The following is a 12,392-nucleotide window of genomic DNA, read 5'->3' on the forward strand; positions in this document are numbered from 1 at the left end:
CAATGTTCGCGCCATCATAACATATATGTGTACAATATATGTTGGTGTACCTTGAGCCCCACTGAGTATAACAGGACTTACTCCTGAGTAGACATGCCTAGGATTAGGCTGTGAGGCTGCAATCCTAGCCACACTGACCTGGGAGTAAGCCCCATTGAGTACAATGGGCCTTACTCCCGGCGTTTCCTCCCAGAGGCACCTGAAGGGGGGGTCGGCACTCCGCAATCTACTCATTTTGCCTCGCAATCTACCGGTAGATCGCGATCCACCTATTCAGCACCCCTGCTCTAGATCACTAGCAAACTGCTAGGAAGAACAGTTTCCAATACTCTTCCTCCAAATACATTCATACACTTCTCTGAATATGCACCTTAACAAGATTCATAAACGGGATATCTATTTCAATCAGAAGTGCTGTTCAGACAATGGGTTTACATAGTTACAGCGTTCAGAAAGTGGTACAGGCAGGGGGGAAAGTGTCATATCTGGTCCAACAACAGTTACCTGCATCACTGGTTCATGAAGAGCTCGATTCTTATCTCAATTTCTACTGCAGAAGGCTGGCTTATTCCTGGCAACAATAAGATAAACCAGTAAGCTTCTACTTGTGACTAGCAGGGAAGTGCTAAATTAAGTTTGTTTACTTCCATAAGGCCCATCAAAACTTAAGCAGAGTTTCATCTTTATGTCCCCTAAAACATGCCAGAAGTCACTGGACAAGATCAGAGAAAGGATGCCAGTGTTACCAAACACCCTACTTCTGTTTCTCGATCAAGTGGAACTTCTGGTTTCTGTCCTTAGTCAGCATCTGGTTGAACAAGCTGACTGAAGTTGAATCCAAACAAGACTGAAGCAAGTTAGTTTGCAGTTAGGACATTCCCCAACAAGGTTCTCAACCTCACCTGGTCATTCAAGTATAGCAAAAATGTACTCGTTGCAGACCAAATAAGATACGATGGTCAAGCTAGCATCAGGTGCTTATTACAACAGTGGTCCTATGTCTGCATCAGCTTTCCATTAAGAAATTGGATTTGTTCGACAGTATAATTTCTTCAATAACTTGGGTCATATATACGTGCAAAGAAACAGTGCATCATGTCAAATTTAAAAGCAATGAAGAAACTTCTTTCTCAAGCATCTAAACTACACAAGCAAATGCAGGGCTGTCTCACTGACTATCCCAAAATTTCAGAAGACTCACTGTAGAGAGGACGGTTTCTTTCAGCATGAGCTTTCATGCATGACAATCAACTTCATTGGATGTCCATGAAATCTCAGGGTGAAAGAAATTGGTTAGTAAGTTTAAAGTGCTACAAGGCCCTCTTTTTTGCTGGAACAAAACATGGCGGCTACTCTGGAAACAGAAAGACTATCTGCTGGAAGCCATGAAAAACATGGTTTTAAGTGATGGTTGAGTTAGGATTTTTGATCATGTCATCTGGAGAGTGTTAGTTTTAAAATGATGCATTTTTATACTTTTATCCTAAAATGTTGGGATCCAAAGTCATGTAATCTGCACTAAGCCTCAGACAAGTAACTATAACAACCTTCTCAATAAGTACACCCAATATATTAATTTTTTTAAAATGCATTCTGAAAACCTATTAAAACTTTAGTTGGTGAACAGTGAAATTGGTGCCTTAGGAAAACCCTTACAAAAAGGTATCTTCAATCATACTATAATACACTGCCTTTTGGTTCCATTGGAAAAAAAATAACATGCAAGTTATCATGCAGTGCAAATTAAGAATTGTTCTGCTGGTGTCCTGTTTAAGTTCTCTCATTGTTTCTTTGATGAGATCGCTTATTTGGATTAGAGAGAAAAACAAGAGTCACTACAGTTCTTAACAGTATACAGCAGGGGTGTCAAACTAGTTTGATACAGAGGGCTGAATTGGATTCATGATGCCTGCTAAGGGCCAAAAGTGATATCATTAGGCAGGAAGTGATGTCATTAAACAGGTCTTAACCAAAAATAAGCACTTTTTGTCACTTAGGAACTCATTAGCTACAAATGACAAAGAAGATACGCAAATCTTGATCATATTTCAAGATACGGGAGAGCCCGATTTTCATGTGGACTACCCTTTCAGCAGTAATTCCTTAGCACTGCTCTGTAGCTGAGAGCTTGAGGGCCAGAAAAAAAACTTCCGTGGGCCACATCTGGCCCCTGGGCCTTATGTTTGGCACCCCTGGTATATAGGATGAATGAGATCCAAGAAAACTGATATTTCTCCTCAAGCCAACAATTGGGAACATTCCAAAAGTCCAGTAGTTGGAAAGATTACCAAGAGACTTGAATTATCAAAAGGAAGTATGCACTGCTTACATGCTTTGGATAGAAGAGTATAGGAGAATTTTTAATAACTATAAAGATTGAGGGGCCTAAAGATTTATTTGTAACTGCACAGTAAATAAGATTTTCAAGACCAACAGAGCTTTCAATTCTTAGCATGGCTAAGTGCCCTGATCATAATTCTATACCTCAAATATGTTTTATGTTGCCATGCTAAGCCTTTACCCCGGAAAGCATTTAGGGACACCAGAAAAACCTGTTTGTCACTTTTCAACAAAGGATGGAGAAACTTCCTTAACCATGGTTTGCTAGATGCAGGTTTAATGTTTAACTATGGTTAACACAGACCATTTTTAACCAAGGTTTATAATATTCAGAGATAATGATTAAGTACTATGCTTGTATAGGGCCAATATGCCAGTAAATCTGAGCACCAAGACAGCTGTTTGCTATAGTTCAGTAAATTGGGAAGACTAAAGCTGAGTAGACAAAGTCTGTTATAAACTGAATGATGAATCTGATCAAGTCATTGTCCAGGTTAAAGACCCTAAAAATTATTCTGTTTCTAAAAAACACACTCTGAAATGAGAGATTGACAATATGCCTGGACCAACACAAGTGGTGTGCATAACCCCTACTGAAGTATACTGCTAAGAAATTCACTCAAATTGTATTGGAAGGGAGATGAATGCCTGTTCAAAGATGTTTCACAGAATCAGAACACACCAGAGTGGAGGGAGCATTCTCCATACTGTATGAACAACTATGTTCATGGAGACAAAAAAAGGATCCAACTTTTAGATGGAGTTTCTAAGCATTTATGAATGTTCTGGGAACGGGGGGAAAGCAACCATAACAGTGAAGTTGTTCCCCCCCCCCAATCCATACACCACCAAATCATCATCATATAACTAGCAAGACTGAGACCCGTACTAATTTGAAAAAGGAAGAAACCCAAGGTCAGCAGCACCACAAACAGAATTCAACAGAAGGAAACAAATTTATTAAGTTATAATAACCTAGAGTCCTAGAGTTTTTCTACAAGCCATTTTTGTAGGACATTGGGGCTCTTTTTAGAACCAATTCTGTAAAATTATTGTTGTAGATACCAATACTTTGTTCCCTGATGAAGAGCACAAGATCTTAAAACATTAGGATTCTTTTAAATACATTTTCTTCCAGTATCCGATTGTGTTTGTTGCCTTCTTTTTCATTGTCCTTTCCACTCCATCTGCATTCCCAACTAACAAACCTAGGTGTGCAGACACATAAATCATGCCTGAAGTATACAGGACAGACACAAAATGTAGCCTTAGACCAAGGTACTTTGTCTCAAGCAGATATTACTTACTAGAGGTTTTGATTGGCTCCCAATTCCTCATTATACAAATAAGAATTCTGTCACAGATTAAGCACCCAAGTACCTATAGCACCTTTTGTGGGTGTGGGGGAGGGTCAAACACACACACGAGAACAATTTTGAAGCAGCAGGCTATGCAAGTTAGATATGGGCTGTTCCGTGAAGAAGACATAAAGGTCAGCAGAAGTTTTACAGACCTCCTTGTCAGGTGTTTCACGTGCACCAAGTTTAAACAAAGTGAATTTTCACTGCATCTAAAAGGAACAAAATAACTGACCTTCCAACAAGAAAGCGATATGCCAAGCTTATAGTGAATAAATCCCACACAGAAATGGGGTCTCGGAGGCTAAATTTAGCACTGTTTAGCCACCTTGTTGGGAATGCAAAGGGGAAGGGGACAAAGAATGACTCTAGCTCCATTCAAAGATACATAAGATGAGAAAGTTACATTGAGTTCCAGTCTAGCACTCTCAACAGTCTAGCTTAAGGTGATCAAAATTAAGTCTCTCCTTGTTAGGTTAGCCATGAAAACAATACTGATTACAGCCAGACTCCTCACCCATCTGAAGGGCAGAAAAGCAAAAGGTCTGCACAATACCAGTTCAGAAGCTCCTTTCTACTTATAACAGTGTTTCTTAAACTGTGGGAAAACACATCTGAACATTCTCCCATATAAAAAACTCTACATAAATCTAAGTGAAGGCTTTTTCTCTTCTTGATGCATAACATTTCCATGTGCAGAACACTGCAAGACATGCAACAGCCACAAAGCTTCAAACAGCCTCAAGAAAAGCGCACTGTCCATTTTTTCAGCATGTTTTTCAAAACTAGGCAGATTTGCCTACAGATTTGAAGAATACAATCTAAATGTAGTAGACAAATAGATCTATCCACTTGCCTTTGAAGAGTCAAAACTACTCATATAAGGATGACCAGACACTCCAAACGCTAACAACCCCAGAGGAAGCAAACACATTGAAAATCTCAGAAGATCTCAGGGTGGCTTGCCAGATTTCCTCTCAGACTCCTATGAGGCCTGTAACACACCTGCTTAGTCATTGCAAAAATTTAGAGTTTAAATTTCATTTCTGGAACACGACACATCAAATCCCCCTATAAATAACTGCCCAACAGGCACCAAAGCCAAAAATGCAAGGCAGACAGTGTCTAAGAATGATGGAACTTCTAGCACCCTCTTTTGCATCTTGTCTGTTGTGACTCATATCATGCTTACAGCTAAAGAAGCAGCAAAACCATGTACAGTATAGAGATCTTAGAGCACCATGCCACAAATGGGAAGCTATACTTCTTGGCCCTAAAAGAAGAGGCCACTCACTGAGAATGCCCCTCTTAAAGCACCTTCAGAGACAACACAATCAGATCTAGAAAGATTCAGCTTCTTGAAGACCAAGCACCATCAGGCTGTTAGGACTAGAAGTTCACAAATAAAAGGGAGTGCAAGATATTTAACACAAGAACATGCTTCAGCAAAAACGAAAACTCTTGCAGCATCTTAAAAGGCTATAGCTAGTCTTTAGGATATACCATCTCACTTAAGATAGCAAGAATCTTTCATGTAGCTGTACAGAGTTCACCGACAAGAAATCATGCACTAGCTACCTGTTTCAAGTTATCTTAAACATGAGGTTGTACCTCCCCTCTGCTACACTGCCTCTCCCTTTCCACCCCCACAACACATATAGGAATTAAACATTCTGGTATTCTGGTATACATTCTGGTACATTCTGGTATTCTGGAAAATAGGCTTATTAGGAAAGAACCAACTTCAAAGAGAACATGAGCTCATCTCCTCACTTTAAACATTTGTCTGTGGGATTCCAAGTCACTTCAACAACCAGATGCGTTAAGCTGGTCAACAGGTATATCAAGTTCTAGCCACTCTACTATTAAGACACATCAAATTAAGAGTCTCAGAGTCAGAGGGCAGAACTGGTTCTGACATGGTGAAGCTGTATCTGTTGAGTCAGACAGCAATTTATATAAAATTTGAAAGAGCCTGAAATACAAGTAGCTACTCAATATGCTCTGCAGAAATATTTTCTCCTCTCAATTGGAGGCAAAAGTAAGGCAACATGTATAGTTGTGTATAACTTCAGACATGAAATGCTGCCAGACTGCTTTGGCCTTTTGCTATTAGACTATGCCAAGAAGCATGCATCAGTTTTTTTAAAAAAAATCCAAGATACTTCTCAGAGAGTTGAACAAAAGATGATTAGAGTGTGCAACATCAAATACTTCACACACAAGTCAGCATGCTATGTTGGGAGCCACAGAGGTCCTCAAAGTTTCTGAAAGATACTGGTCATATACCATCTCACTTAAAATACCAAATTGCTAGGCTGTTGCAATAATCATTACAAGATAGAAAAGGATATTTCAGGTTTATAAATAGCCACTTAGACATCTATAGATAGCCACAATAGACATCTATTGTGTACAACTCTCTCCCAAGTAAGTTGAAAAGAAGCCAGTGTTTATAAAATTTCCTTTGCCCTTTTAGGTCATAAATGACTTCACATAGAATGTGAAGCTGGTGGGCTAGTAAAAGATATGAACTTACTTGCAAGGCTGAGATATTCAATCACCACAGCAACAGAGTAGCTAGACCTGCAATTCATACAGTGAATCTTCAAAAAAGGAAATTAAGCTTTATAATTATGCAATATAAGTATCTCAGAAGTTCCAAGACGGCATCAATTACAGATCTAAAGTAATTTACATTCCCATAGCATGTATTTTAATAAGGTCATAATCTGTTTTATAAACTCCCTTAAGACGTTCCAGCACATTGAACAAACCCTACAGGCTATATATCCCATTTGTCCACAAATGGTGGGTAAAGCAGGACTGCTGGATTCTGCAAAGAACTTGGCCTGCCTTCATGTTTACAATGAGAAATATGCAAGTTCTAAGCTTACTTCAGAGGTGTTATAGCCAAACAGAATTATCCTAGGCTGAATTGGAACGAAGCATGAAGTTAAACAACTTCATATGCACAAATCACTTGGATAACTAAAGCTTAGGAGTCCAGGCTTCAAGCAACACAACTGGAGAGAGTTCTTGTCCAACATTCTGTTAGGTATACTATATAGCACTATCAAACCCAATTTCTTGCCTGCAAAAGCAACAAGTGACAAATATATATGCAATGCAATAGTAAAATGTTGGCTTAATCAATTTCCTATTTGTTCACTCTCGAATCTGAGATCCAAAGACTGTCACACCTCTGCCTGTACATTATATGTGCCTTGATAACATTTATTTAATGCATTTCCTTCAATGGAGTTCAGCCATTGGTAAAGGTGTTCAAAAATGGTGTCATTCAGAAATAAGCCCACTGTGTTCAGTAAGACTTGGACTATAATCCCATCTTACTCACTGGAAACAAACACCTCTAGCCATGTGATATTATAAATACCACTGGAGACCCAAGTTGTATGAACAGTCACATTCTTTAGAATCCAACATAAAAGACTGAATAATTTAGGTCAAATAATAAGTCAAAAAGAGGCAAATACAAACAGCTCTTTAAAGTAGTCTTACTGGTCAATAGTATAGTCCTAGAAATTAGGACACTCTCAATTTGAATCTTGCCTCTTCCTTGAATTTGCTAGATATCCTTAGGCAAGCTATGCTCTCTCAGCTTCAGTCCCACCCCCTTATGCAACAGGTTGTGGAAAAGATTACAACAAGCTGATATCTGTGAAATACTCTGATCACTCAAAAGCCCAACCAAAATGCTTATTAACTGTGCCTGTCGCTGCACAGCAACAATGTGTGTTACTACAATAATATGTGATCAAGAGAAGGTGCATCTCCACATCAGCTATCATTGAGGTAACTGAATATCCATCTACAGAGAGCACACATCAGATGCAAAGATAAACAGGAGGTGGCCCATCACCTTCATACAATGCTCTACTATCACCTGCTGAAAAAAAAACATTGGATTGTGTGGCCCTTGGCTTGCTCCAATAAGACAATTACATTCTTAACTCATTACAAATCTCTCAGACAGCTTCTTACCAGACACAGTGATACTCCAAATGAAAATGTAACATCTAAGCCTCATGGAAATACTATCAACAGGATGGAACCAGAAAGGTAAGCTGTCGTCATGGCACTACATATCCAAGACTTTTCACGTATGTACACAAGATCAATGAAACCATTTAATAAAATACAGTAAAGGGAAAGGTAAGCAAACATCAAACATTCAATTACTTCTTTTAAGAAGCTCAAACAAATATCCAAGCAGCTTTAAAGCAGTTCTTGCCTAATGTTACCACATAGGAGTACTCAATATGAACTAGCGTCCCAAAATTTGAACTCAAGGCCTTTATTCAAGAGGGATGCAGACATATAATTGACATGACATGGGTTCTATGTCAAACGTTTAATGGTCTAGACAACCTGCTTCTTCAGGCTCAACCTCACCCCAAGTGAGGGGTGAATTCAAGTAACAGAGTAGTTAAGGGTCTACTGCGATATAGTAGTAAAACCAGGCAGTACACAGAAATAGCCCTCTGATGTAGATAAGCAAGAAACACTATTGCCCATATGCAAAGTTACAGCTAAGTCAAAAGGAATGAACATGACTATTGATGCAGGAGGCCACTCACCACACATGGTTCTACCACCCCATGCATACAAGTTAGCTACTGAAACTTGAGCCACTGTATCTCATGGGTATAGAGATTTAAGAAATACTGCTGTTCAAAGAGAAAATTGCAACAAAGAGTTCTGTACCAACCTGGAATCACAGCCAATTCATACTTGGCCTGGTCTGCTATCCAAGTCACTGTTCTGGCACCTCTGCCTCACCCTAGTCAGCCAAGGGCAACACCTTCTGGTTTCTCAGTCACTCTAATCCACTTAAGTCAGACTATTTTAGGGCCTGCAACAAAAACATACAGGTTAGTACCGAACTTCAAGCATGCTATGCCCAAGGAACTGACAGAAATTCTCTCAAAAGGCTTTCAAATTAGAAGTTCTGGCTAGCTAAACTTTGCTAATCTGAATCCTTTCAGCTAGAACCATTCTTTTAGAACCCAGGAGGATTTCGATGCAATCAATGAGATGCTCAATGAAATAACAGGTAGCACATTCCATCACCCAATTCACCCAACAGCACAATGATTTTGCTTACAAAGACAAAAGCAAACTGGCCAAGATTCTTCTCCCCTAACAAAAGTAAGGCAGAGCTATAAAATGCAGCAAACTGAACACATTGCTTTGTCACTTCTACCATCTAACACAGCAGTATCACACATTAAGGTCTGTGGGACAGATGCAGTCCGCAAAAGATCTTTATCCAGCCCTAATTATAATTGGGCTCTCTCACAGCTGCTATTTCAGCAGCACCACTTCTGCAGAAGAGACAAAGAAGGCCTCAGGAGATGACAAACTCAAGAAGGGAGACACTGACAAGGTGCTGGGAAAGTCGAATCATCATACACACTGCCCTTTCAGCAGAGTCACTTCTGCCAAGGTGCCACTTCGCAAACCACTTCTCAGCTGCTGAGCTGAGAAGTGATGCTGCAGCAAAAGTGGCGCTGCTGAAAAACCAGCCTGCATGATCGCTGGGTTCTCCCAGTACGGTAATTAGACTCTTATATCTTGAAAATATAATCAAGATGTGCACATTTTCTCTCTTGTCATTTACAGCTAATAAGCCACTACATAAGAATGAAGTGCTTATTTCTGGCCATCATCATGTCATTATGACATAACTTCCTGCATAATGGTATTACCTCCAGCACTCAGTAGGTGCCATGAATGCTATTCAGCCCACCATAAAAAACAAGTCTGACACCCCAATCTAGCAAGTTCTTTCCATACCAGGGTTTCTCAATGTTTGTCATCTGCTGTACCACTTCACATAGTCCACTGATTGGAAGTACCACTGGGCATAACTGAAAATGACATCATCACCAATTATTTCCAGATTGGGAGGCCAGATGTGATGCGACAAACGCCAGTAAGGGGCTCAGGGTGGATAGAAGGGCTTTTTCAAGTGCAGAAAAGCATGCTTTAGAGCTCTACCCACTGAGTAGAGCCTCCTACTACTGTTTGTTGTGTTGACTTGCTGGTCTCACAACCAGGCAGCAGGTATCCAGGGGTGCCATGCATACCACCAGACAAGTACCACCACTGATACCTGTACCACTGGTTGAGAAACACTACATACAAAGAAGACAGAATACTGCAGGAATGAGTTTTCAGAACCCATGCTTATTTCTACAGTGAAAGCACATGGAACTATGTTCAGTTTTGGTCAAACATTGTGTACAGGTGTGATTATTCCTTTTTAAAGGTCAGCTTTCTCAGCTTGCCTGCTAAAATAAGTTTTTCAAAACAGTGTCATGTCTGCTTTGATAAGAAAAACACCAACTAATGTGTCATTGACCTACTCATTTGTCTTATGTCTTTTTTATTATCTTGCTAAAAGGGCCCATCTACTGTATGTTGTCTTTAATGAGCATTGCTACTGGAGAGCAAGAATACTCTACCTGTTATATACCTCAAATATACCAAGGGCCATTTAGAACCATGTAAATCTCACAGATAGCCTGGTGACCAACTTATACCAAAATCATAACACTGCCTTTCCATTTTAACTTCAGTGCTGGAGACACATCCAAAGTGACAACTGAATTTATTCATCTACCTTTATTGGTCCCTATGCAAAAGATTTCTTTCGTTCACTTCAACACTGGGCAAGAGCATATGAAAATTTCAGCAATTCCGTACAGTTGTACCAGATCTTTGATGGAAACTGTGATGGTCTGTACAAATACCATAGCACACAGTCTGTTCTAACACAGAACATGTTTGTTAAATGATCTATGCTTGTACAAATGGCCCAAGATAGAACTGGGCCATAGTGGAATGTTTATCATGAACAACAGTGTCTCCCAGCCCAGGTGGAGCTCTCATTCATATTTCAGTTGTTCTTTAGGTTCAGAGGAACAGCTGCTGCAAACTGAGCAAGCACATACAAAGGAAGTATAAGTCCCAAACAGGCTTGGAAATACTCAGCAATGAAGGAAGAATTCTTATCAGGTGTCTGGTGAAAAGGATCTAATACATCATATGCTTTGTCTTTAGACACACTGCAGGTTAATCAGAAGGGTCCTACAACAGTTAAAAAGGAGGTCTCAGCACAGATGGTCAGTTCTCTCACAACAAGGTTCCAAGAGCAAATGAAGCAAGTACTAAGTAAAGCTCAGCAGAAAAGAAAACTAAATATCTGGGTGGGTGAGGTGGAAGCTTTGCAGCTTTGAAAATGGGGGGGAACACTGAACAAAAGAGCTACTGTTCCTCCATTAAAAGAAATATGAAATCACACCCCAAGGAAGCTAAAGATCAAGGCCACAAAGCCCACATTCACTTTGTACCCAGTCCCATGGAACTTGATGGAGCTCACTTGGACACAGGTCACAGTGGACTACAACTCATCTTGCAGGAGAGACTGAAGCCCCGCCACCGGCCCCCCCCCCCGTGGAGGAAACAGCGGCTTCCAGCACCTGACGAAGCTGGAAGGAAGGCACGAAGACGAGGAAGGCCCAGCACAGAACACGACCTCCCCGCTCTCCTGAGCCAGCAGAGCTGCCTTTGCAAGGCGTGCGGGAGGCAGAACGAAGTGCAAGGACCGCTTCCCGACGCTGTGGAGGAGCGATAGCGAGTCCCTCGGGCACTGGAAACCACGACGGAAGGGCCAGGAGAGAGAGCCTCCCGCGTCCTCTCAGGGGCTTCCTCCGCCGCCAGGCTCTGCGCACCGGGGAAAGCCAGGCCCCATTGTCCCGCCTCAGCACCACCCCTCTCCCCACAGCCCGCGGCCTCTCTCCCGCCCCTCGGCTCCTCGCCCAGCCTCGTTCTCCGCAAGCCCCGCTCGCCTCTTCCCCTCCCCAGCAGGGCAGGTACCTGCTGCGGGAAGAGAACGGAGGGGGTGTCAGTGCCGTACCCCGTTGCCTCCCGCCGCCGCCATCTTAACAGCAGACCCCGAAGACTCAGCCCCAACCAACTCACGCGAGAACTCACCACCGGGTATGGACGCGAGAACTAGGAGGAAGCAAGACCTTGCGAGAACTGGGAAGAGGACGAAGCAAATGACGGCGAGGAGTAACCTATCGCGAGAGCTCGGCACAAGCCACGCCTTCCCACGAGACGGGAGAGGAGAAGAGGAGGGAAATCGCGCGAGAGTTCGTGACGTTCCTCACGAGGGGCTCGTTCTCCTCGAGATGAGACGGCGGGAAAAGGAAGCAGGGTGGCTGCGCTGGGGCGGCGCGTCGTGGCTGGACCGAAGGAGCTCCTTCGTCAGGCCCACGCTGGGGCAGGCGTCTCGAAGCCAAGTGATAACGCGAGACCAGCCAAGCGCAGAAGCGCGAGAGTTTAAATCGGCCTCTGATGGACCAGGGCTGCGGTCCCGTGCCCACTTACCTGGGAGCAAGTCTCACTGAACTAGGGGCCTTACTTCTGAGTAGACATGCCTAGATTGGCAGCCGTTTGCCTCTGGCAAGCGCCGCGACTTTGGGAAGGGTCAGTCGCGCGAGCGCCCCCCACTGGGAGTCGTGACTGGGCGCTGGAAGGATCAGTGCGCCTGACGACGACTGAGCGAGTGGGGCAGAGAGGAGAGGGATCCTCGGGAGGCACCCGGAGGAAACTCACGCGAGAATTCGCAGCCATAGCCGCGAAACGACGAGATGTGCCTAC

At 42.3% G+C, this 12,392-nt stretch overlaps 1 protein-coding gene across 10 annotated transcripts in view; it reads right to left on the reverse strand.

Annotated features, from left to right (window-relative positions):
• The window catches only part of HUWE1 (HECT, UBA and WWE domain containing E3 ubiquitin protein ligase 1), a 119,139-nt gene that overhangs the window by 106,631 nt on the left and 116 nt on the right, over positions 1-12,392 (reverse strand). For 6 of the 10 annotated variants that reach the window (XM_066614331.1, XM_066614328.1, XM_066614329.1 and 3 more), the window contains exons 1-2: positions 11,604-11,687; positions 8,431-8,574 (exon numbers count right to left, since the gene is read on the reverse strand). The gene's annotated coding sequence lies outside the window, so the exon portion shown is untranslated. Of the gene's footprint in view, positions 1-504; positions 572-8,430; positions 8,575-11,603; positions 11,688-12,119; positions 12,161-12,392 lie in introns of those variants that run through there. The other 4 variants (XM_066614325.1, XM_066614324.1, XM_066614323.1 and 1 more) reach the window with 4 other exon arrangements.

This window comes from Tiliqua scincoides, chromosome 2, assembly GCF_035046505.1.
Source record: "Tiliqua scincoides isolate rTilSci1 chromosome 2, rTilSci1.hap2, whole genome shotgun sequence".
Taxonomy (NCBI): domain Eukaryota; kingdom Metazoa; phylum Chordata; class Lepidosauria; order Squamata; family Scincidae; genus Tiliqua; species Tiliqua scincoides.